This window comes from Garra rufa, chromosome 20 (assembly GCF_049309525.1).
Source record: "Garra rufa chromosome 20, GarRuf1.0, whole genome shotgun sequence".
NCBI classification, from domain to species: Eukaryota; Metazoa; Chordata; class Actinopteri; order Cypriniformes; family Cyprinidae; genus Garra; species Garra rufa.
In genome coordinates, this window is record NC_133380.1 from 40,248,681 (window position 1) to 40,270,849 (window position 22,169).

Here is a 22,169-nt window from a genome sequence, read left to right on the forward strand (position 1 = left end):
CCTACATTGGTTTATTTATATGTTGCACTGGTTTCTTGTAGGTAAGATTTTGGCCCCCAAGGGCCTTAGCTGGTCCAAACTGGCCCCGCACGGGCTGATGGATTTAGGTCTAATGTTGCACTCCCCTGTAGGTGATGGATAGAGGTGAGATGGGGGCAAAGAGAAAGGGAGGAGAAATGAGAGAGACCTGACCACCCAGGCCTGCCTTTACGAGGGTCTACAAGGAGTTGGCTGCAGGACGTCTCAGAGGGTTCAGCCGCTCAGATTCCTCAGGGAGATTCACGATTGGACCCTGCAGGAATGCAGTAGGGCCACGTGCCAGTGCACTTTTCCAGGTAAACGGGAAGGGGAACTTTTCGTGTGGGTTTGTTTTTGCATTTCCCTGCATCTAAACCATATTATCTGGGCTTGTTAAGCAGGCTTTCTCACTAGTTTGGATATTCAAGTTCCAGTTGCGCACTAATCATTTCCTTTCTGCTTATGAAACCCCTCCAAACCCACCTGAAAGATGTTTAAACGCCTGACAAGAAAAGACAACAAGCAAAGTAGGCAGAAATTTAATTCTAGCTCTTTATTACTCATAGAGATTTACGGGTGATTGCTTTTAAGTCCTCTTCGAAGCCGTAAAACTCAAAACGTTTTATGTTGGGAGGTGGACTAGGTGATATACTGGGCAGGAACATCAAACCAAAACAGGAAAAGAAGTCAGAGTCTCTTAAAATAAGGAATTCTGAGATGTGGGATGTCATAGTACAGCTGGGTCCAGGGAGGAGAGGTCATCCCTCTCTCTTGGTTTTTCTCTTGCTCACTCTCTTTATGGTTTTCCCTTCAAATGTGCCCTAAAACATGACCTAATTATTTTTTAAAGGGATAGTTCTGGCATTATTTACTTAAACTTGTATGACTTTCTTCCTTTTGAAGAGCACGAGAGAAGATCTTTTTGGAAGAATGTTTTAATGGTGTTTGTCCATACAGTGAAAGTCATTGGGACCTCACTGACTCATGGACAAAAAGCATGAGACATTTTCAAAATATCCTCGGTTTTGTTCTGTGGAAGGAAAAAAGTCATACATGTTTGAGTTCATGAAAGGAACAAAATCTTACAGGACTGAAACAACATGAAGATTGTGAAAGAGCGAGAGCTAATGGGCAGTTTGTGGGTGAGCTAACTGTGTGCACCTTATATGTTTGTTAGCTGAAAGTGACTGACAATTCCTTTCTAAGAAAATTATTATGAAAGGGAGGAAGTTGCCGGTACTGTGGAACTCAGACCCACACATGGCAATTTCATACACATACACACCTACATAAACACATTCACAGCAATAATCAGAGGAGCTTCTTAAGTCAAATGTTGGTATGATATATCTGGGCACTCACTGTTCCTCTGAACATAGAGATAAGAAAGACATGCAGATGTATCTGTGAAATGAACCATGCCAAAGTCTGAAACGTACAAGATGTTGCATTTTGTCATAAGACAGAATGAAAGCATAAAGGAATAATTATGGTTCATTTATAAGTGTGTATACACACACACATATAGTTAAAAAGTAAGTCTATCATGCTAACCAAGGCTGAATTTATTTGGTAAAAATACAATAAAAACAGTAACAATTTAAAATATTATTACAGTCTATATAAGAACTAAGGAATAAGTAATTTATTCCTGTGATGCAAAGCTGAATTTTCAGCATCATTACTCCAGTCTTCAGCATTACATGATCCTTCAGAAATCATTCTAATATGCTGAGTTACTGCTCAACAAACATTTCTGATTATTAGCAATGTTGACAGTAGTGCTGCTTAATAGTTTTGCAGAAAACGTGTAATACTTTTGTTTTCAGTCTCAACATTAACCATAGCAAGTTTGGAGTCTCTAACTCAAACTCTCTAGCGCCACCACTTGTCCAACGTTTCACTCGTGTTTATGCTAATAATTTTTATATAAGGATGTGCCAGCGGCCAGTGATGTAAAGGAAATAACGAGAAACAAAAATGTACAGTTCAAGTGATTTTATTCCCCAAAGTACAATTTTTATCCACGTTATTTTCACACTTGTCTAGTACAAATATATCGCTTTGTTTCATATTTACAGTGTATACGTTTTTTGTTATTTACCTCAAGCGAAAGGAAGTGAAACGTGACAACATGCCCCGTAGGTGGGGTACATTGTAACATCTGAGGGGAACGTTGTAACACGACCATATGACAGCTTCAAATGTTATCTGATCCGATGAAAAAAATACACACAACAAACTAAAATATTTTGTCAATAAAATACATGTGTTAACTTTTTCAAATAAAGTAATGATGTTTTTTTAAAATAAAAATAATCTAATTTTGGAGTTTGACAATGAACACATGGCAACAATGCTTGGAACGGCCCTGATCGCAACACACAGCTGTACAGTAGTTCAAAACAATGTGGACAAATAGATGAAACACATTTAGACATTCAGAAAAACACACACAGCTCTCATAGAACACCACACACATAAACCAGCCAAAATGCTTTACATTTCTTGAAATAATAACTTCTGAACATTAAACATTGATTGTCAGCCTTTATTCACCTGTTTCTTGTGGTTTCTTATCAAAATCCTTTGAAGTAAGTAGTGTAAATTACATCACTAATGTCATAGAATAGCATAGTTTAATAACAACGGGGCATATTGTCACACAGTGTTACAACGTTCCCCATCTGCGCCGCTGGAGTTTAAAGCAGGTTAGTGTCTTCTTAATAAACTATCTAAACTGATAAATAACAAATTGGAGATTAAAATAATAGCAGATTTGTCTAATTTTAAATGAATACTAAAAACTGAGATTACTTCAGCCAGAAATGTACTTTTACTATGATAAAATAAATATTCAGCGATATCTTCAAAAGGCTTTTGAATTTTGGCGCTCTTTTTTTCTCTGCGTAGTGTTGCTACGGCAACTAGTAAATACCGTAAATTTGGTTATGCTAGCATGTGTGGAAATACAGTATTTAAACCACGTGTGTTACATTTAACCCCGCATTAGTTTGTGCCCCGCTCTACTCTACTCCATAAGTGTGAAAAAAAACTTTCATCAACATAACTTGGCCAATGTACAGGCCCAAAAATAGACACATGCCAGCATCCACACTATTCACACTACTCTCCCCAAAATGGTTGCCTGTAGCTCTTTTATCAGTTTTGGCTCCGCCCACCTTTGGAATATACCATTTTAGGGGAAAACCTACAAGTTCTAAAACAAATAACAACGTACAAGGAAACAAACCTACCTAATATTCAACTCCACAGCATTTAACATTAACATCAACCACAATGTACACAACTCTGAGCAAGTACAACAAGACATATATGAAAACACTTGCATCCTAACTTCTCATCCACCCCTGTACTATCAGGACCAGAGTAATCTACCATGAGCACATGCTAGGTTTAAATATGGCTTCTTTCCAATTGCACAAGTTTGGCAAATGAGAGGTGAACCACCAGGTATGTATAGCGATTTTAAACAAAAATGTATCACTTAAACATTAAACCAACAAAACAGTAAACTAGCAACTTGGGACAGTTAATGGGGATGATACAACACCAAACCAGGAGGTCCAAACACAAACTACGTAAAGATGGTATATTGTATATTTAGTTTGTGTGTATGCACAATGGTGGAAACAGTGTGTGTGTGTACAGGCCCACACTCAATCCCTTCAACATAAAATTCCTGGGTCACAGTTAGTCTGTGACAATATGGTTTAGTTTTTTCGCTATTTTATATAGTTTGAAAACCCTACTTTTGTGTGGCTCTATCTCCGCAACGGTTTGGTGTATTGAGACCAAACTTTGTGTTTGTTATAACACGCATGACCTGAGGCTACCTGCAGTTTTGGGTCAGGAGATATGAAAAAAAAATGCTATTTTTGCTGATAACTTCTGAATGCCTTGGCCAAAAATCACACAACTGGTCTCTTTAGTGTTAGAGGAGCATGTCTAGTCAAATCATACCCCATTTCCAATGGTAGCCATTTTGGATGTCTGCCATTTTGAATTTTGACATAAAATGATGACTATTATATACGCACTGCTGTATCGTTACGAAACTTGCTATGTGTCTTCGACATCATGCCCTGATGGTACTCAAAAAGTTGTGGCAGCACCACCTTGTGGTCAAAAGTTAAGAAATTTTCAAAAATGCTAGTAACATTTGAATGTATTAGCTTATTGTAATGGAACTAGTCTCAATATATTCTTCGGGTCATGCTGAGAACATAGATATCAATTTTGCCATAATCAAATGAACTTCCTGTCCATCATTTTGATTTATTTTAAAAATCTTGTTTTAAACTCCTCCTAGACTATTTGTCTGATTTTCACCAAATTTGGCTCAGATCATCTTCAGACCATGCTAGCAAAAAAAGGTATTTGTGTTGGTCGTGTTGATATACAAAACGGTTTTTGTTTAACACATCAACGAATTTGCTGGAATCATGTCAAACTTCGTCTAAGGCTGTATCTCTGCAAAGCTTTGACATATTTACACCCAACTTTGTGTGTGACATTGGTAACAGCACCACCTATTGGTCAAAAGTAATAAGCCATTCATTAACCATTAATAATAAAATTTCCCAAAATGCTAATAACTTTTGATTGCATTAGCCTATTGTAATTAAACTGGTCTCAAAATATTCCTTGGGTCATGCCAAGAACATAGATAATTTCTTCAGGGTTATTTGAATAAATATAAAGTTTAAAAGAACAACATTTATTAGGGGCCAAGCACAGAGGGGGCAAAGGCACCTCTTGTATCTGTTAGATTTATTCTTATTCTTCCGTTTCTTCCACTCTTGAGTCTATGGCCGCCCATAGAGCCGCTTGTGGAAAAGTTGTGTAATTTGGCACACAGATAGAGGACAGTCTCAACATTAACCATAGCAAGTTTGTAGTCTCTAACTCAAACTCTCTAGCGCCACCACTTGTCCAAAATGTCCCTCATGTTTATGCTAATAACTTTTGAAATCATATGGTTTAGTTTAACTTTTTTAATACAGCACCTATTGGTCAAAAGTAATAAACTAATAATTAACCATTAATAATAAAAAAAAATCTTTTGATTGCATTAGCCTATTGTAAACTGGTCTCAAAATATTCTTTAGGTCATGCCAACAACATAGATACAAATTTTCCCTTATTTGGCCAAACTTCCTCTCCGCCGTTTTGATTTATGTAGAAAACCTACTTTCTTTCAAACTCATCCTAGACCGTTTGACCAATTTTTCCAAAATCGAGTCAGATCATCTTCAGACATTGCTAAAACGAAGTTACTGACCGTTATTATTAACCGTTTTTGTATAGCAATGCAACAAATTTGATCCATGATGCCAAAATTAGGCTTTTTTTTCTGCAAAACTTTGACATTGACTCCAAACTTTTTGTGTCATTAGCTGCGTTCCCATTACCTTTAAATTGCGCAAATTGAAAATATGCCTAACGGAAAGGTGCAAATTGTGCAAAAACTCCTATTTATCACAAAAAAGTTTATGCTCACGTGAGGTGGAAAAAAATAATATTTTGCAATTTTTTTTTTTTTTTCGCATTTACATCACATTACAGTCACATTTGATTAAATATAGCCAAAATCCCACAAAAAAAAACTGTTGCCATGACTTCTCGCCAGAGGAAAAAATTAATTGAGTTGCATAACATCGGTTAATGGAAACTCCGTCTTTTAATCGTCATTATTAAAATAGCGTCAAAGTTTTGCACAAATCTGTAATGGATACGTGCCTACTGTCACCTCACAATGAACACACCACATTGCTTTGATAAAAATCAAAAGTGATAACCCATTAAATCATATTACTAGTAGTTGTTTTTATGATTTTTCACCCATTTTGACTAAATCGTCTTAAAATTGCTTTAATTACTCATTGCTTAAGTTGCTCTGATGCTTGCTGTCTTGTTTGCCTAGTGCTTGGCTCCTTAATTGCTGCTTGCAGCTATATTTATTATTATTGTTGTTTATTTATTTATTTTTTGTATAAAAACTTTTACTGTATTTTTGCTGTCTTTACTTTCACCATTGGTCAATCAAATGCATGTAATATGTCCGTAATGCATATACTATATACAGTATATCACTGAAATTAATGACATGTTCCGGTAACCAAGTTTAAACACCTGGTTGTTTTAAACTGTACACGTGCTATATATGGTTATATTACATATTATTTAGATTGGGGTGGAGTTGTCTTGTGCTCTCAATATCCTTTGGGTGAATTTGGCATTACTGACAGATCTGTTTTAGCCTTTTAGTAGTCCATTATATTTAACTCAAAATTGTGCATGGTGGTGCATGGGCCTAAACACTGCCAGACCACTTTTTTTCTTGCATAGACAAATTATACTCTCACGCAAACAAACTCGAGCGCACACACACACACTTGATGGTTGGCAGTGCCAGTTTAGTGCTGGGCAGGGTTGGTAGAATCACAGTGATCGGGCATGACAAGGCATGCAGTCTTATCCCACAGCAGCATGTAGAGGAGGCTTAGCGTGTGTGCGCACGGAGGACGAGGAAAGCGAGATCTCGCCGTCTGCGCTTGGATCTGTGTGGTAAGAGATGGGAATATGTTGAATGGTGAAATCTTGACTTTGGACCGATCAGTGTGGATTTAGAGTTGCTTCCTGGCAGGATGGGCTGCAGCAGAGAAACACTCCTGACAGAATAATCGCCCTGAGGCTTAACACATACACACATCCTCACATCTCATCGCTGCAGTGATAAGTTCAGCGCAACACGCACGCATATGCGCACACATACACACACTCAGAGGCGCACGCTCACACCAAGGTGAAGAGCAGACACAGAGGTGTTGTGTGTTCATGTGTGTGTTTGTGTGTGTGTTCATCTATATGATCTCCACAACGAAAGATCTGTGGAGTCGGTGCTAATCTCACAGGCGTTTATCCGTCCTCCTATCCTCTCTTTCTTCCATTTCTCTCTCCACACAGATTAATAAGACTCGGGCAGCCGCGGCTCTGACGTATGCTAATGGGCCTAGTGCGATTCAGCAGATCATAAAACTCAGATATTCCTTCTTATATAAGGCGCCCAGACGTGAAGTGCGAGATGTTAAAGGCTTGTGTGGACTGAAGCAAAAAGAAGGCATGAAATAGGGTGTAAAAAAAAAAAAAGAAAGCTCTTGTAGGAATGAATCTGCCTGGACGCAGACATGCGAAAACAACCAGACGTCCTATTTCTTTCTTCTGTGGGACACAAAAGGAAATATTTTCTATAAAATGTCTGTTTGTTTTTGCTGTCCATAAAAAGAAAGCCAATGGGGTCCGGTGTTGTTTTGGACCCCACTGACTTTCATCGTATGGACAAAAACAGACCTTCAAAAACATTTGTTCGAATGTCTACTTTTGTGTTCCATAGAAGAAAGTCAAACAGGTTTGGAACAACACTCACTCTAAACCCGGATAAGTTGAATTTACTTAAAAAAACACGAGGAAACTGGTTGCCCTAAAAATTAAAAATAAATCAGTTTATTTACCTTTAACTGTTTTGTAATATCAATTACAAAGTTTAGTTCATTTAACTTAATTTTTTTGTAATATCAATTAATTGATAGAGTGCATTGCGGCATGAATAAATTATGCAATTGCTTTGTTCTACTGTTGTTTTTATTTGCCATTTTTATTTGCTGTTTTGTGTCAGTTGCACAACAAAAAGAGCAAATAAAATGGTTATTGTTATAATTAAAAATAATAAACAAAACTGAATTGTTGCCATTGTTGTGAGTCACATGTTGGAATTAATTAGAAGATAGATCGCTTTTTAAAAGCAATCTACTTATTACTTTTCTTCCCTTGGAATGAAATAACTCTGATTTCATGATGCATTGCTGCATCAATAGGAAAAAAGTTATAACAAAATAAAGTTCCAAGTGCCCAACGAATCACTATAAGTTTAATATATTTTTTTTTAATCAACATCAAATTATGATGTTCTCACAAATATTTCAGTTGATTTAGATGACTTTAGGAAACTAGTGACAGAAAGATAACTGCAGACATGGAGGAAATGAGTGAAAAGTCTATTAAGAATTGCTCCATCTCAAAAACGTTTCTTCTCTTCTTCTGTTGTTATTTCACACATTACCAACATATTAGTGCACTGCTGCCTCTCACTGCTTTTTTAATGTTGTTGGTTCCTTTGTGGCTACTTGAATATTTTAAGTAAGCGTTACTAGAAGTAAGTAAATTGTTTCACTTGAAAGTAGCTGTAACTTAATAAAACCTAGTAAGTTTAGCAAATAAGTAAAGATAACTAACTATATCTAAGTAAGATAAACTATTGATTTTACAGTGTAGGTTGAATAAATGATGACGGATTTTTTATTTTTTCCTCAACTATTCCTTTAAAAGTGTATCCTCAGTGTCCTTCTGTGGATCAAATGCCCAAACAACAACTGCTTTTTTGCTGTGAGAACTTTTTCTGTGCTGCCGCAGATGTAAATCAATCAATGAAGATCACGTTTAACGCAAGAATGTCTAACACTAATATGTCAAACAGCATTTTGTAGATCTATGCTCCAGTGGATTATTTGATCAAATGTTTTGGTAAGCCTTTATTTGTAAATAGCACAGTCTACAAATGCAATTAATTTATTTTGTTATTTGCATCTGATACAGTTCAGAATCTGATTAAACTGAAGGGAAGTTCCCAGAAAGAGGATTAAACATATTAGGTTTAAATCAAAGATAAGGCCTACAAAAAAACTGCACTGTGGAACATTCTTGTTTTAATAAAATAAACTATATTTTTTGGAATCACTGTTATTCATTTACTTACAAAATTGCCCAATAAATTTATAAACAAATTAGTCCAGTTTGACCCAATTGTTTGAGACTTACCAAATCCATGAAATTCTAGTTTCAAAATGATAAATTATAGTTTAGAGGCTTTTAGTATATGTCTATTAATTCGTTTTTTCAAGAACAACAACAAAAACAGTTTTAAGTAGATTTTTAAGGTAAAACGTACTTTTGAAAACATTATTAATGTTATTATTGTTAAATATCTGAAATATTAAGAGACAGTATATTGACCCTGAAACACAGTGATGAGGGTCTATGTTAGTATCATGATATCTACACTGAAAAAAAAAACAGATTCATTGAATTTACTTTTTTTTTTTTTTTTTAAGGCAAGTGGTTGCAATCAATTTATTTTAGCTACATTAAAATAAACAAATTTAGTTGACTTACTTTCTTCTTTTTTTTTTTTTTTTACTTAAGGGGAGACACTGCAGGCAAAAACTCGGTTTTTCATGCACCTATCAAGTTTGAAATTTTTGGCTTTTTGGTTTATCATAGTGTTTTTTCAGACTAGTGGAAAGAAAACACCCAAAAGACACATGTTAAGTGTTTTGTTTATTGCACTTTATCTATTTGTCAATATATTTCAATTATAATGCATATTGTTAAAGGCCATTTTCTCAAAATGAGTTTTTTCTGCTACACTGAGCCATAAATCTCCACTTTAGTAGCACTTACACACACCAAACTTTAAATTTGTATTCCTGTCTATATCCTGAAGGTTTTTACTGAGGGATTTGTTCATATATAATTTGCTTTATTTTATACAACATTTTATTTCCAAAAAAAAAAAAAAAAAAAAAAAATGGTAAAACATATAGTGTTTCCTGTCTGTTCTAAGTTTTTTCTGAATTATGTAGTGACGAAATGAGATACCCAAAATCCCCTCTGTAAAAACTCTAATATGTCAAAAACATTAAACACGAATTTTGAAACTGACTTCATCCAGTCTTTAGATTTTTGTACTAGAAATGTATGCAAATTAGCGCATATTTCATTAAAAAATGGCTCATTTGCATATTTAAACCTAACATTTTAGAAAACTTGTAATACAAAAAATGTTTGCAATTAATCGTAGTAATTAATCAACTGGGTAAGTAAGGTGATAATTATTAGTTAAATTTTTTTTTTACCCTATTCACCTTCAGTGTCTCACCTTAAATGCAACTAAAATAAATTGATTGGAACCACTTACCTTAATAAAAATTTAATTCAATGAATTTTTTTTTTTTCAGTGTATGGGGGACAAACGTTAATTATAATTTAACAAAATTGCTTCACTGCTCCTGTTGTGTTCATGGGAAATAATAATAAAAAAAATGTAATTCAGAATTTTAAAACAATCATAGAAAAAGAGGTATTTATTCAAGCAGAGTGTGTAATTATAGTACATTTTGTATGTATTTTATATTATTTAGCAGATACAGCCAAAAATAAATTAATAATAATAATAATAATAATAATAAAGTATTTTTTAACAGAAATGCACTTTAAAAATCTACAGTCGATCAAATATCGATCATTCAAAAAGAGGACAAACCCTTTATTATGTCTCGACCCTGGCTTCCTGTTTCAAAACAGAGGATAGAAAACTGAGCCATTGTTGAGCCATTTAATGGGGTCTTTAAAAAATCTGATCACTCTGACACACATGCTCACAAACACACACCAAAAAAAAAACACATGATGCTGTGGTGCCCCTTCTGCTTTTCAGTTTCTTATTGTCTAGTGGTGGTTTTCTATGCAGGAGCTGCTGGGTAACTGGAGACACTGCTCTCTCTTTCTGTGTTTTTGCAGGCTTTTACAGGTGCCCTGATTAGATTTGATGGGCCATTTGAATGTGCTGAGCGCAGCCGGGCTCCTCCTGTTTCTGTCTGATAAGAAGCAGAGGTTGCTTTCAGAAGGCGGCATTTCCGCGACATTAGCCCCACAGCGCTAATGGTCTCCGTCAATGTAACAACAGGTGTTTATGCAGAGACGATCAGTTCACTTGCTCTCTCAGAGAGGTGTGGTATCATCTGACCCTGATTAACAAACTGAGAGATAGCGGGATGGAGATGGAGGCATAGTAATGGAGGGAGAGTGGCGTAGACACATTTATAGCTGTGCGGTCATAGAGATGACAGCATACACTACCACTGAAAAGTCTGGAGTGAGGTTTTGTTTTGTTTTGTTTTGCTTTGATCAGTGACACTTATTCAGCATGGATGCATTAAATTGATCAAAAGTGATTTTTAAATTGGTTAAAAAGATCTATGTTTAGTGTATAAATGAATGTTGTACTTTTGACCTTTCTATGTCAAATAATCATGGAAATGGTTTCACAGTTTCCACAAAAATTACATTGTCCTGTTGGAAGGTGAACCTTATCCCCAGTCTGAGGATCTGAATGCTCTGGACTCAGTTTTTATTAGGGCTATCTCAATATTTTGGTGCATTGAGCTTTTCCTCTAGTTTGATGAGGTCCTCAGTCCCTGCCTAAAAAACAGCCCCACAACATGAGGGGCATTTTTAATGAGTGAAATATGTATGTGATCCCAATCAGCAAGATTTCTGGCTCCCAGGTGTCTTTTATACATCATGAGCTGAGATTAGGAGCACTCTCTTAAGGGGAGTGCTCCTAATCTCAACTTGTTACCTGTGTAAAAGACACCTGTCCACAGAAGCAATCAATCAGATTCCAAACTCTCCACCATGACCAAGACCAGTGCTGTTCAAGGATGTCAGGGTCAAGATTGTAGACCTACATAAGGCTGGAATAGGCTACAAGACCATCGCCAAGCAGCTTGGTGAGAAGGTGACAACAGTTGGTGCGATTATTCGCAAATGGAAGAAACACAAAATAACTGTCAATCTCCCTCGGTCTGAGGCTCCATGCGAGATCTCACCTCGTGGAGTTACAATGATCATGAGAACGGTGAGGAATCAGCCCAGAACTACACGAGAGGATCTCGTCAATGATCTCAAGGCAGCTGGGACCATAGTCACCAAGAAAACAATTGGTAACACACTACACCGTGAACGACTGATGTCCTGCAGCGCCTGCAAGATCTCCCTGCTCAAGAAAGCACATGTTCAGCCCGTCTGAAGTTTGCCAATGAACATCATTCAGAGGAGAACTGGGTGAAAGTGTTGTGGTCAGATGAGACCAAAATCCAGCTCTTTAGCATCAACTCAACTCGCCGTGTTTGGAGGAGGAGGAATGCTGCCTATGACCCCAAGAACACCATCCTCACCGTCAAACATGGAGCTGGAAACATTATGCTTTGGGGGTGTTTTTCTGCTAAGGGGACAGGACAACTGCATCACATCAAAGGGATGATGGACGGGGCCATGTATTGCCAAATATTGTGTGAGAACCTCCTTCCCTCAGCTAGGGCATTGAAAATGGGTCGTGGATAGGTATGACCCAAAACACACGGCCAAGGCAACAAAGGAGTGCCTCAAGAAGAAGCACATTAAGGTCCTGGAGTGGCCTAGGCTCTCCAAACATAAGTCCCATAGCAAATCTGTGGAGGGAGCTGAAGGTTCGAGTTGCCAAACATCAGCTTCTCTTAATGACTTTGAGAGGATTTGCAAAGAGGAGTGGGATTGTTGACTGGATCATGGAGCTGAACTACTTTCGATACTTTCGCACTGTATGAAGAATTTTTGGGTATAATATGTAGGGATGCACCGAATATTTGGCAACCAAAATTATTTGGCCAAAAATAGCAAAAAAAGCTCTTTCGTGAATAAGCGAAAGGGCCAAATAAATTATACCGAACAACGACGTGACGCCATCAAATAGAGGCACTCACTAATGCAGCAAACGTGGTCAGTGTGGAAGCATTACAACTGTCAGAGAAAGACTGTTTAGTGTCACATCGCATGTCTTCATGAGAAGAGAAATGTTACTGTATGATGACTGAAATCATCCATTAGTAAATAAACTACAGAACGTTCTGTTGTCTAATACACCAGACACCAATTGTATTTATTCTGACAGCGCTGCACCAGCTCCTTAGCCAGAGTTCAAAGTCCAAAGATGAGAATCATTCATAAATCTGCCGCTGTCAGCAAAAAGTAGGACTGAGGTCTTCTTGCGGGTTTCCGCCAATATAAAAGTCAACATTCATAAATGTTAATATTGTAATTTTACTGTTGCTCTGTAAATTTAAATAAAGCAAGGCTCAGCAAGGCTGCATTTATTAGTACATTATAAACACATGCCTGATACAAAAAGGGGGTCTTTAAAATGGCCAAAGAATATTATTTTACTAACATATTAATTTTAGGTTAAATTGTGTTTTGTTGGTAGGCTATAACATCTACTAGAATGTTAAAAATGTTCAGTGTTAAGTAAAAATTTAATTGTTTTTGTAATTTTTTTTTTTTCTTCGAAAAGCAAGACAAAACTATAAAAAGCACATTTTGGCTATTTCATTTATTCAACGGTGAAAAAAAAAAGGCAAAATACATGGGGGGAAAAAACATGAAAAACTGTGTTCGGTAATCGACCTTCAGCCCAGTGTTTTATTTTGTTAGGCTTCAGCTTCGGCCAAGAGTTTTCATTTCATTGCATCCCTAATAACATGTCACAGTTTACCTTATTTTGCTATCCTCACTTACATAAATGAGCTATAGTGTCCTGCACACACTAGTAAACAAATATCAAACATTATATCTGGTGTTATATAATGAATAATTTTTGGTTTGACTGTATAGTTTCAAACTGTTGACTAACAATTTTTCCACTGAGAATCATCCAGTTTACTATCACAGTTTTTCTTTATCAATTTATCCTGTCCTTGTAGAGATTTCTCATCCTTTTTCCTTCCAGGGAAAGACTTTTCCGTGCACACACACACACACACAGCGTGACCTTTGCTCCCTGGCAAAGCTGCTAATAAGCTTAAATTAGTGTCTAACAACTTGGAAACATCAAGTGCTTGACTGCTCAACAATAATGACATCTGCTTCACGCAATTCAATTAGTGCCACAAACACCAGCAAAAAGGTCTTCAGAGATAGAGGGAAAGAGAGAAGGAGAGAACGACAGCGAGAGGGAGCCTCAAGGGCCTTGTTTGTCAGTGCATTTGTGTCCGTGTGTGTGTGTGCGTGATTGTCATTGTGTTACCTACTGCTTTGGCTGGAAACTGTCACTGTCTGTGTCTAATCAGATTGTGAGAGCACCAGTGGCTAATGCAGACCGCTGCCATCAAGTTGCCCATTTAAAGCACAAATGATCTGATTGCTGGAGTTTATTAGAAAATGGAGAGGCGAGGCTTACAGTGTTGCCCCCAGCCTCTCTCTGTTTATCTCTCTCTCTTTCTCTCTCCTCCCTCTTTCTCGGATAGAAGGGAAGTTATACGGCCTTTACCTATTTAGTTCCATTATCTGTACTTTAGGTTGGAGATGTTTTAATGTTTTAATGTGATTTCGGTCCATGGGCGGAAGTGCCTGATCACTTCCTCTCGGTCTGATTAAAGGCACATGCACAGATCAGGTAGCGTCACCACTGTGACCTCCACACACCGACGCCATAACAGAACGAAAACGGAAAACACGAGCACGTCATTTTTATTTTATTAGCGTTTGTCCCACAGGACATGGTATTTGATCAAATGTCAAATTCTCCCTCATAATCATCTGAAAAGCTGCTAGAGGCACCAAAGAGATTTGAAATTTTACTAACCAAAATTATATTTTTGACTACATACACACTTAATGTTAACTTAATATTATCATTATTTGAAAAATACTTTTAATATAGTTTTGTAAAATACTTTTGCTGGTATATTTACACAATGTGAAAGCAGAAAGGAAATTATAGGAAGAAAGGAATCGGGAAATGAGATTTATTTGAACTAGGGTTGCCCACTTAAAAAAAAAAAAAAAGGGCTTGTGATTTTGTGTCTGGCTTTTTTTTCCATCAAAAATGATTTGTAATTCAATAATTTGGAACAGCATGCTTAACATTTTCCTACCACCTGATAGATATCACTGAGACGTCAAATCAAGTTAAATTTATTTGTGTAATGCACTTTTCACAATCCACACAGTTTCAAAGCAGCTTTACAGAAAGTCGTACTGTTATGTCTCTAATGGCTTGATGCTTTATCATAGAATAACTTTCAGGACTGGGCAATCAATCTAAATCTAGCTATATTATAGAGAATTGTTTTATTTATTTGTTTGTTTGTTTGTTTATGCAAATGTACAAATCTCAGAAAGCATCAGTGAAAATACAACTGTTTAAGTCTAAAGTGAAAAATATTGGTTTTCAAAGAATTTAATTTAAATTTTCCAAATTTAATAAGCAGTCATTAAAGTGACAATGTTGATTTCTGAAAACCACAGCATCAACCTGGTGTTATGTTGCACTCATAAGTTAAATCACCAGATAAAAATAAATAAATCAATCAATCAACAAACACAATTTTGCAAGTTCTAGCAATGCATTTTCATAAACATAACCCAGGGTGATAATTTTGGATCTGTAAAGGAGATCGTATCAGTTTCTTTTCTTTTTAATAGAACGGGGGCTGCCATGCATCAAAAAAAAAAAAGTGTAAAAAAAAAAAGTTAACCCTATTGACTATTTACATTTGTATTTATTTGGAATTTTTATAATAGGAACATAATAGTGAAACTCCACAACTTGATGTCTTAAAATCTTTTTAGTGTGGTAAACTTAATGATTTATTATGAATAAATCAATAGACTAAATGAATTTAATATATGTAGAGTAATATATAGGCCATTCTACAGAATTGGTCCAAATTAAGAGTTTTAAATGTGTCTTTTTTCCAAAAAAAATAAAAAAATAAATAAAATGCGTATGTATGCAAACTGTATAATATCCAAGGTACACATTTCTAGTAACTGTGCAGTTAAGTTTCAATTTTTCAGAAAGTTTTGGAATATTTGTCCTCTCCCCAAATTTGTCACTACTGAAACTCATTATAATAATTTCATTAGAATATAAGGGTTATATTGCCCTTTTAAGATTTTGTTTACATCTACATTGTAAATATATATATATATATATATATATATATATATATATATATATATATATATACATATATACATTTGCTATTTTATTAAAAACAATTTCAGAGGAAAATCAATAACAATTACATTTTTAACAATATTTTAAGTGCAATTTATGAGATTTTTGTATTTTGAAAAGGCAAAAAGTTAATCATATTGATTTCGAAAGTTAAGGATTCATTAGTTTTAATATAAATTGAACTAAAAACTATCATAACATTTTAGTTGATAATTCAGTATACTTCATTTTTGATAAAACATCGTTTTTCGGTAGTGACTGCACATTTTTAGTAGCAGCCACTTCACATTACAGAATTTTAACCCACATACTAAAACACTACTAAAACATACTAAAAGATTTTGCATAAATGTACTGAAATTGTTTATTTCCCCAAATAAAGGATTATGTGTTTCCTTTTGTCACTACCGAAACAATGACGACATGCTTCGGTTGTGTCTGTTATGGGATAACACCAAAAAAGAAACAAAAACAAAGCAAAGATGTCTCTGAAATCTCACCAAATGTTTCAGTAGTGACAATTTTAGATATTTTGAACCTAGCTCATAGATGCTAATCAGCACATGGTTAGCTAGCACAGTTCTGAACATGCATACCAAAACTAAATGTTATGGAATAACTCCCAAAAAACGTGCCTAGTTGCAGAAAAAAAAGCTGTTCGGTAGTGATTTTCCTTGAAGTTACACAGATTTTTCATACTTTTGAACACTTATCTCAAAATGATTATCTCAAAATGATGGGGCCTATCTTGCTATGAGAGAGAGGGACACATAAATATTTCCTGATCATAAATGTAGGGGTGTAGTTAAAAACAGTCTCAGCCAATGGACTAAAACATACAGTAGTATATTTCGGTAGTGACATGAAAAATGCAAGACACATTTTTTACATAAAGTTTCATAAAGAAATTATGAAATCTTTTTTTTTTTTTTTTTTAACTTCACTGTTTAAAAGAATAAAAAAGATACTTTTGAAAACAACGATGGAAAAAATATATAAAAAATTTTCAATATCATTTTCATAAGTTGAAATTCAGAAGTTAGGGTTCAGGACTGTCATCTTCCAATTGAAAGTACCCAATAAATGATTATATATATATATATATATATATATATATATATATATATATATATATATATATATATTCAGAGCATTTGAATATTCAAATCTTCGATTTTTAGATATCTATATCTATATCTATTGAAACCCACAATAATATTGTGTTTTTTGGCCATGTATGTTTCATACCATATCTATCTATTTTTTGTGTTGTTTAGTCATGTTTTGTATCGTTTCCTATTATTCTCAATCGAAATGAATGTAGTGGTAATAAAATAATGACATTTATGCTTTTATTTAGCAGATGCTTTTATCCAAAGTGACAAATGAGGAACACAACAAGAGATTTATCACAAGGCAATAATACGAGAAAAGTTTTTTTTTTTTTTTTTTTTTTTTTTACATAAAGACGTTAAAAGGAAGTGCTCACTGAAGAGATACGTTTTCAGTTGTGTCTTGAATATTATATCCACTTGTAAGAAACAGTGATTGAAAATGCCCTTACCCTTACCAAAAAGAAGTATAGTTTATTTTATTAAGTATACTTAATTAAAATTCAAGTATATTTTTAAGTGTACTTTGTGTAGTAAATATACAAATACCAGTGTACTAGTAGTATACTTTTAAGTGTACTATTTCAATACTCATTGGAACTAAATTGGCCCACTTTCTAGTATATAAAAGTATATTTTAAGTATAACAGTAGTAAACTTTGAGTACACAACTAGTTCACATTTATGTTTTCAGTTTGTACTGCAAGTATACTAAAAGTGAGCTTATAAGTATACTGATAGTTTACTAATTAAATACTTGTTTAAGCATTTTTGGTACACTTTGAAGTATAGTCTCAGTAAACTACTAGTTTAGTAGTTTTATACTGCTAATATACTCGTAAGTTTTCTTTAGGTGAACTTTACATCATACTTTAAGTATAATACTATGTCCATATTTAGGTATTAATTTGTATATATTTTGGTATATGAATATCTGAACAAAACAAAGAAAGAACAGGATATAACGCATTATTTTTGTACACTTGAATGTGGGTAAGTTTCATAAATAAAAAATCAATCAATCAATAAACATTTTGAACAAAAAGCTAAAAAAGACTATTCATGATAATCAAAACGTAGATGGAGTTGATCAACTCTCCAAAGCTTGACAGTTATTATTATCTCTTCATGGGTCTACATTTTAATTTGTAATGTTACACAGTTTTCCCTATCTATGGTTTTGATGTTTTATATCTGATGATTGTGTTAGATTACATGTGGAAGCATCTGTTGTTTCAGTTTCTTCTTCACTTGTGTTTTGGAAAAATTCTGTACAGAAGATGTGTAATAGAGCCCCCAGTGTATAACAATGAAAACACGGATTCTTAGAGCACAAGTATAGCTCAAATGAGACTTTTTCTAAGTATAAGTCAAGTGTACTTAAATGTCGTTTAAGTATATTTCTGAGAAGTATATAAAGCACATTTCTGAGAAGTACATAAAAAGTAGACTGAAAGTATACTTTCCTATTTGAAAGTTTAAAAGAAATATACTAATAGCACACTTGAATGCAATTCTTTTTCGTAAGGCAAGTCACAATACCAACTTTGATAATGCTCTGTTCAATTGTATAAATACTGTCAGTGTTGGGGAAGGTTACTTTTAAAAGTAATGCATTACAATATTGAGTTACTCCCTAAAAAAGTAACTAATTACGTTAGTTACTTTTTATGGAAAGTAATGTGGTAAATTACTTTTGTGTTACTTTTTAAATCTAGGCAGGGCTTGCTTGTTTGTTTTTAAATATAAAAAGTTCTTTTTTTAGCCAATGTAAAAGTCTTTTCACACCAAAAGCCTCAGGCTTAGAGAGAAAAAATGTCAACTCTTCAGCAATATAAAAAAAAGGAAAACAAATGTTAGATTATCTTGAGTAATTTTTGCTTATTAGTATGGATGAACTGGATCATCGAAGTTCGGCGGCAAAGACATCGGTTAATAAAATGGGATTAAATGCATAAAGGATATTTGTATTATTTAACACATTTAATTATTACATGTTTATGTTGAATTGCACTGTTTTTATTCATTTTGAAGAACACTGTATCTGTTTTTTTAGTGAGTGAGATGAATTAATGCATGTTCACTTTTATTCTAGAACTAAAGTAACATCTTACTCACAATTTCTCTCAACATGGGAACAGGAGAGCTTTTAATCAATAAATGGGGGGAACGTAATTGACGTTACTTATCTGAAAAAGTAACTCCGATATTTTCTTGTCAATTAAAAAGTAATGCATTACTTTACTAGTTACTTGGAAAAAGTAATATTATTACGTAACTTGCGTTACTTGTAATGCGTTACCCCCAAAACTGAATACTGTGAACACAAATACAAACAAGTGCTATTTATTTGTCTTACAGACTAAAACATCTATTCCGAGTCCTGCTGTATATGCAATTAGGACTTAACAGCTCTCACTGACAAAAGAAATGTAAGTTCGCTCCAACATGGCAGCTTTTCACAAGAAATATCAAGCTGGACTGTGAGACTCTGTGTGTCTGTGTGTGTGTATTTGTCATCCTCTGCGACCTTGGGTAGATCCTGAGACAATGAGCACCTTTATTCACGCAGACCGCCGCTAACACCACATCATCACGATGCCAGGTGGAGTAATGAAGTGTTTTCTCTGGAAGCATATGAAAGACCTACAGCTATTTTGGTAATCCGCGTCATGCCACATCATTGTGAGGAAAATGAAAAGAAATTTTAGTTTGTTTACTTGTTTGTGGAGAGTTCTTTTTTTAGAAAATTTATGAAACGCTGCATATAAATGGCCACAAGTGTATATTTAGTTGGTCAGGTGCTTGTTTGCTAGAAGAGAGTTTTCCTATAATGCACTAGTGAAGGTGTAAAACTGCTATGTGTTGCTTGTTTTTTATCCTCATCAGTCATTTATGTGTTTACTCATGTGTGCATGTCTGTATATGCCACACTGTCCCTTTATAACTACCCATCAGCCCCCCTCACCCCGCCTCCTGATCTTTATCGTCACCCTGATTTTATTTGGCAGTCTCGGCTAATCAGAGTCCAACATCTGGGCGGTTGCCATGGTTACAGGACAGCCGGGGTGTGCGAGAGAATGGGAGGCGATCGACAGCCGTGTCCCTCGAGAGACGGCGATGGAGAAGGAAAGTGCAAATGATGGACAGAGGTTAAAAACACATGCACACACATAAACAAACATTTACCTATAGCCGTCGATTGATTGTAAATCAAGCTGAAAAGAAAACCTATTGCATTTTTAAAAATAAAACATTACTTTTAACCCGAGAAAAACACGCCTGTAAAGTGATATTATGCTTGCATTGTTTTATGACATTTTTCAAGTGAAATGGCCAGTGAGTGGTGCTAAAAGTGCATTCGGTTTTATCTAAAACAGATGAACATCAATCTGGCATTGTTTTATTTACATTATTTGCACAACTTAAATGTGTGGTTAGTGGCACTAAAAGGTTAATGCTCTGTTGCCTTTGAAAATAACACAGCACCTACGCTAAATCCTACCTTAAACCTAACCAATATCGGAAACAAAAGCAAACGCAACATATAAGCATATTTGTAACCTTGGGCCACAAAACCAGTCATAAGGGTCAAAAAAAAAAAAAAATGAATTACCTCAAAACTGAATTAATGTGACCCTGGACCACAAAACCAGTCATAGGGTAAAGCTTTCACCTGAAAGCTAAATAAGCTTTCCATTGATGGCTTTCCACATGGCTTTTTAGAAAAGGACAATATTTGGTCGAAAATCTGGAATCTGAGGGGAAAAAAATTAATATTGAGAAAATCACCTAAGTTAGCTTAGCAATGCATTAACTTCACAATGCATATTACTAATCAATCGATATATTTACGATAGAAAATTTACAAAATATCCTCATGAAACATGATCTTTACTTAATATCCTAATGGTTTTTGGCATAATAGAAAAAATAATATTTTTGACCAATACAATGCTTTAGCTATTGCCACAAATATACCCATGCTACTCATGACTGGTTTTGGTCACATTTTCTGAATTTGCCATGCCTATTTAGGACGAGTTTTTTATTGTGACTCGTGCTTCACAGGATTCATACCTGAGTGCTCCACATCACAAATGCAGTGCTTTACCAGGTGCGCTATCGAGCAAGTTTACTAAATTAGAAAAGCCATACATATAGAGCTGGTTATGTGATGTCAACATTTATTAGTTTACAAATCATGAAGTATGTTAAAGATAATTTAAGGTCTTAATATAGTATTATGCATGGAACCATTTGAAAATAACTGTTTATTAATCAACAATCTGCTCCTGGAAACAGAAGTGAATTGTACTATATGTACAGGTCAGTTTTTTCAGTTTTGGCCTATAAACCTGTGTTATTATTTATATTATGATTAGACTTTGCAATTGAGAACAACTCCAGAGGGAGTTTTTGTCAGATTTAGCTTCATGTCCAGATACAAAATTGGCCCCAAACACACAGGATGACCTGCAACTTGGGTTACCTCATTCCCCTCGAGTCCAGCACCCCACCCGTACAACACACACCCATGGGAAAGGGTGCGGTAGGTCGGGCACGGTGTGTATGCGTGTGTGTTTGTGCTATCATGTGTCCGACAGGGAATAGATGCTCTTTGCTTAGCATGGGTCACTAAAATGACTGTAAATATACATGGTCATCAAAACAGTGCGAGCTGTAGGTTTTATTTGTCTTTCTGATCGCAGTAAGACTTAAATGACAACAAATACAACAAACCTGAGAGGAGAAATTCAGATGTGTTTTGCCTTCTATGGTTGTGTGGCCTATAGTTAAAGGTCTGAGCCGGTAACTCAAAAGGTATAGAGTTGAACCTTACAATTATGCATCTGATCAATGGTATTGTACTTGACAGCTTTACTTGCTCTTGTAGTAGCATAGTGTAATGATCATTTTTACAGGGAAAGTTACGTTCTGTAAAACAGCATGCTACAAGACACAATTGCCAATTTATGCTTTTCACCACCAGGGCTGTTTGTGCTTTCATATGAGCTTATTGGGTGGATAGACGCAATTTATTTTGTCATCCAAGCCGAGAATATTATTTAACATCACTGAATCAACCTAAATACAGTTGTATGAGTCACAAACCACAC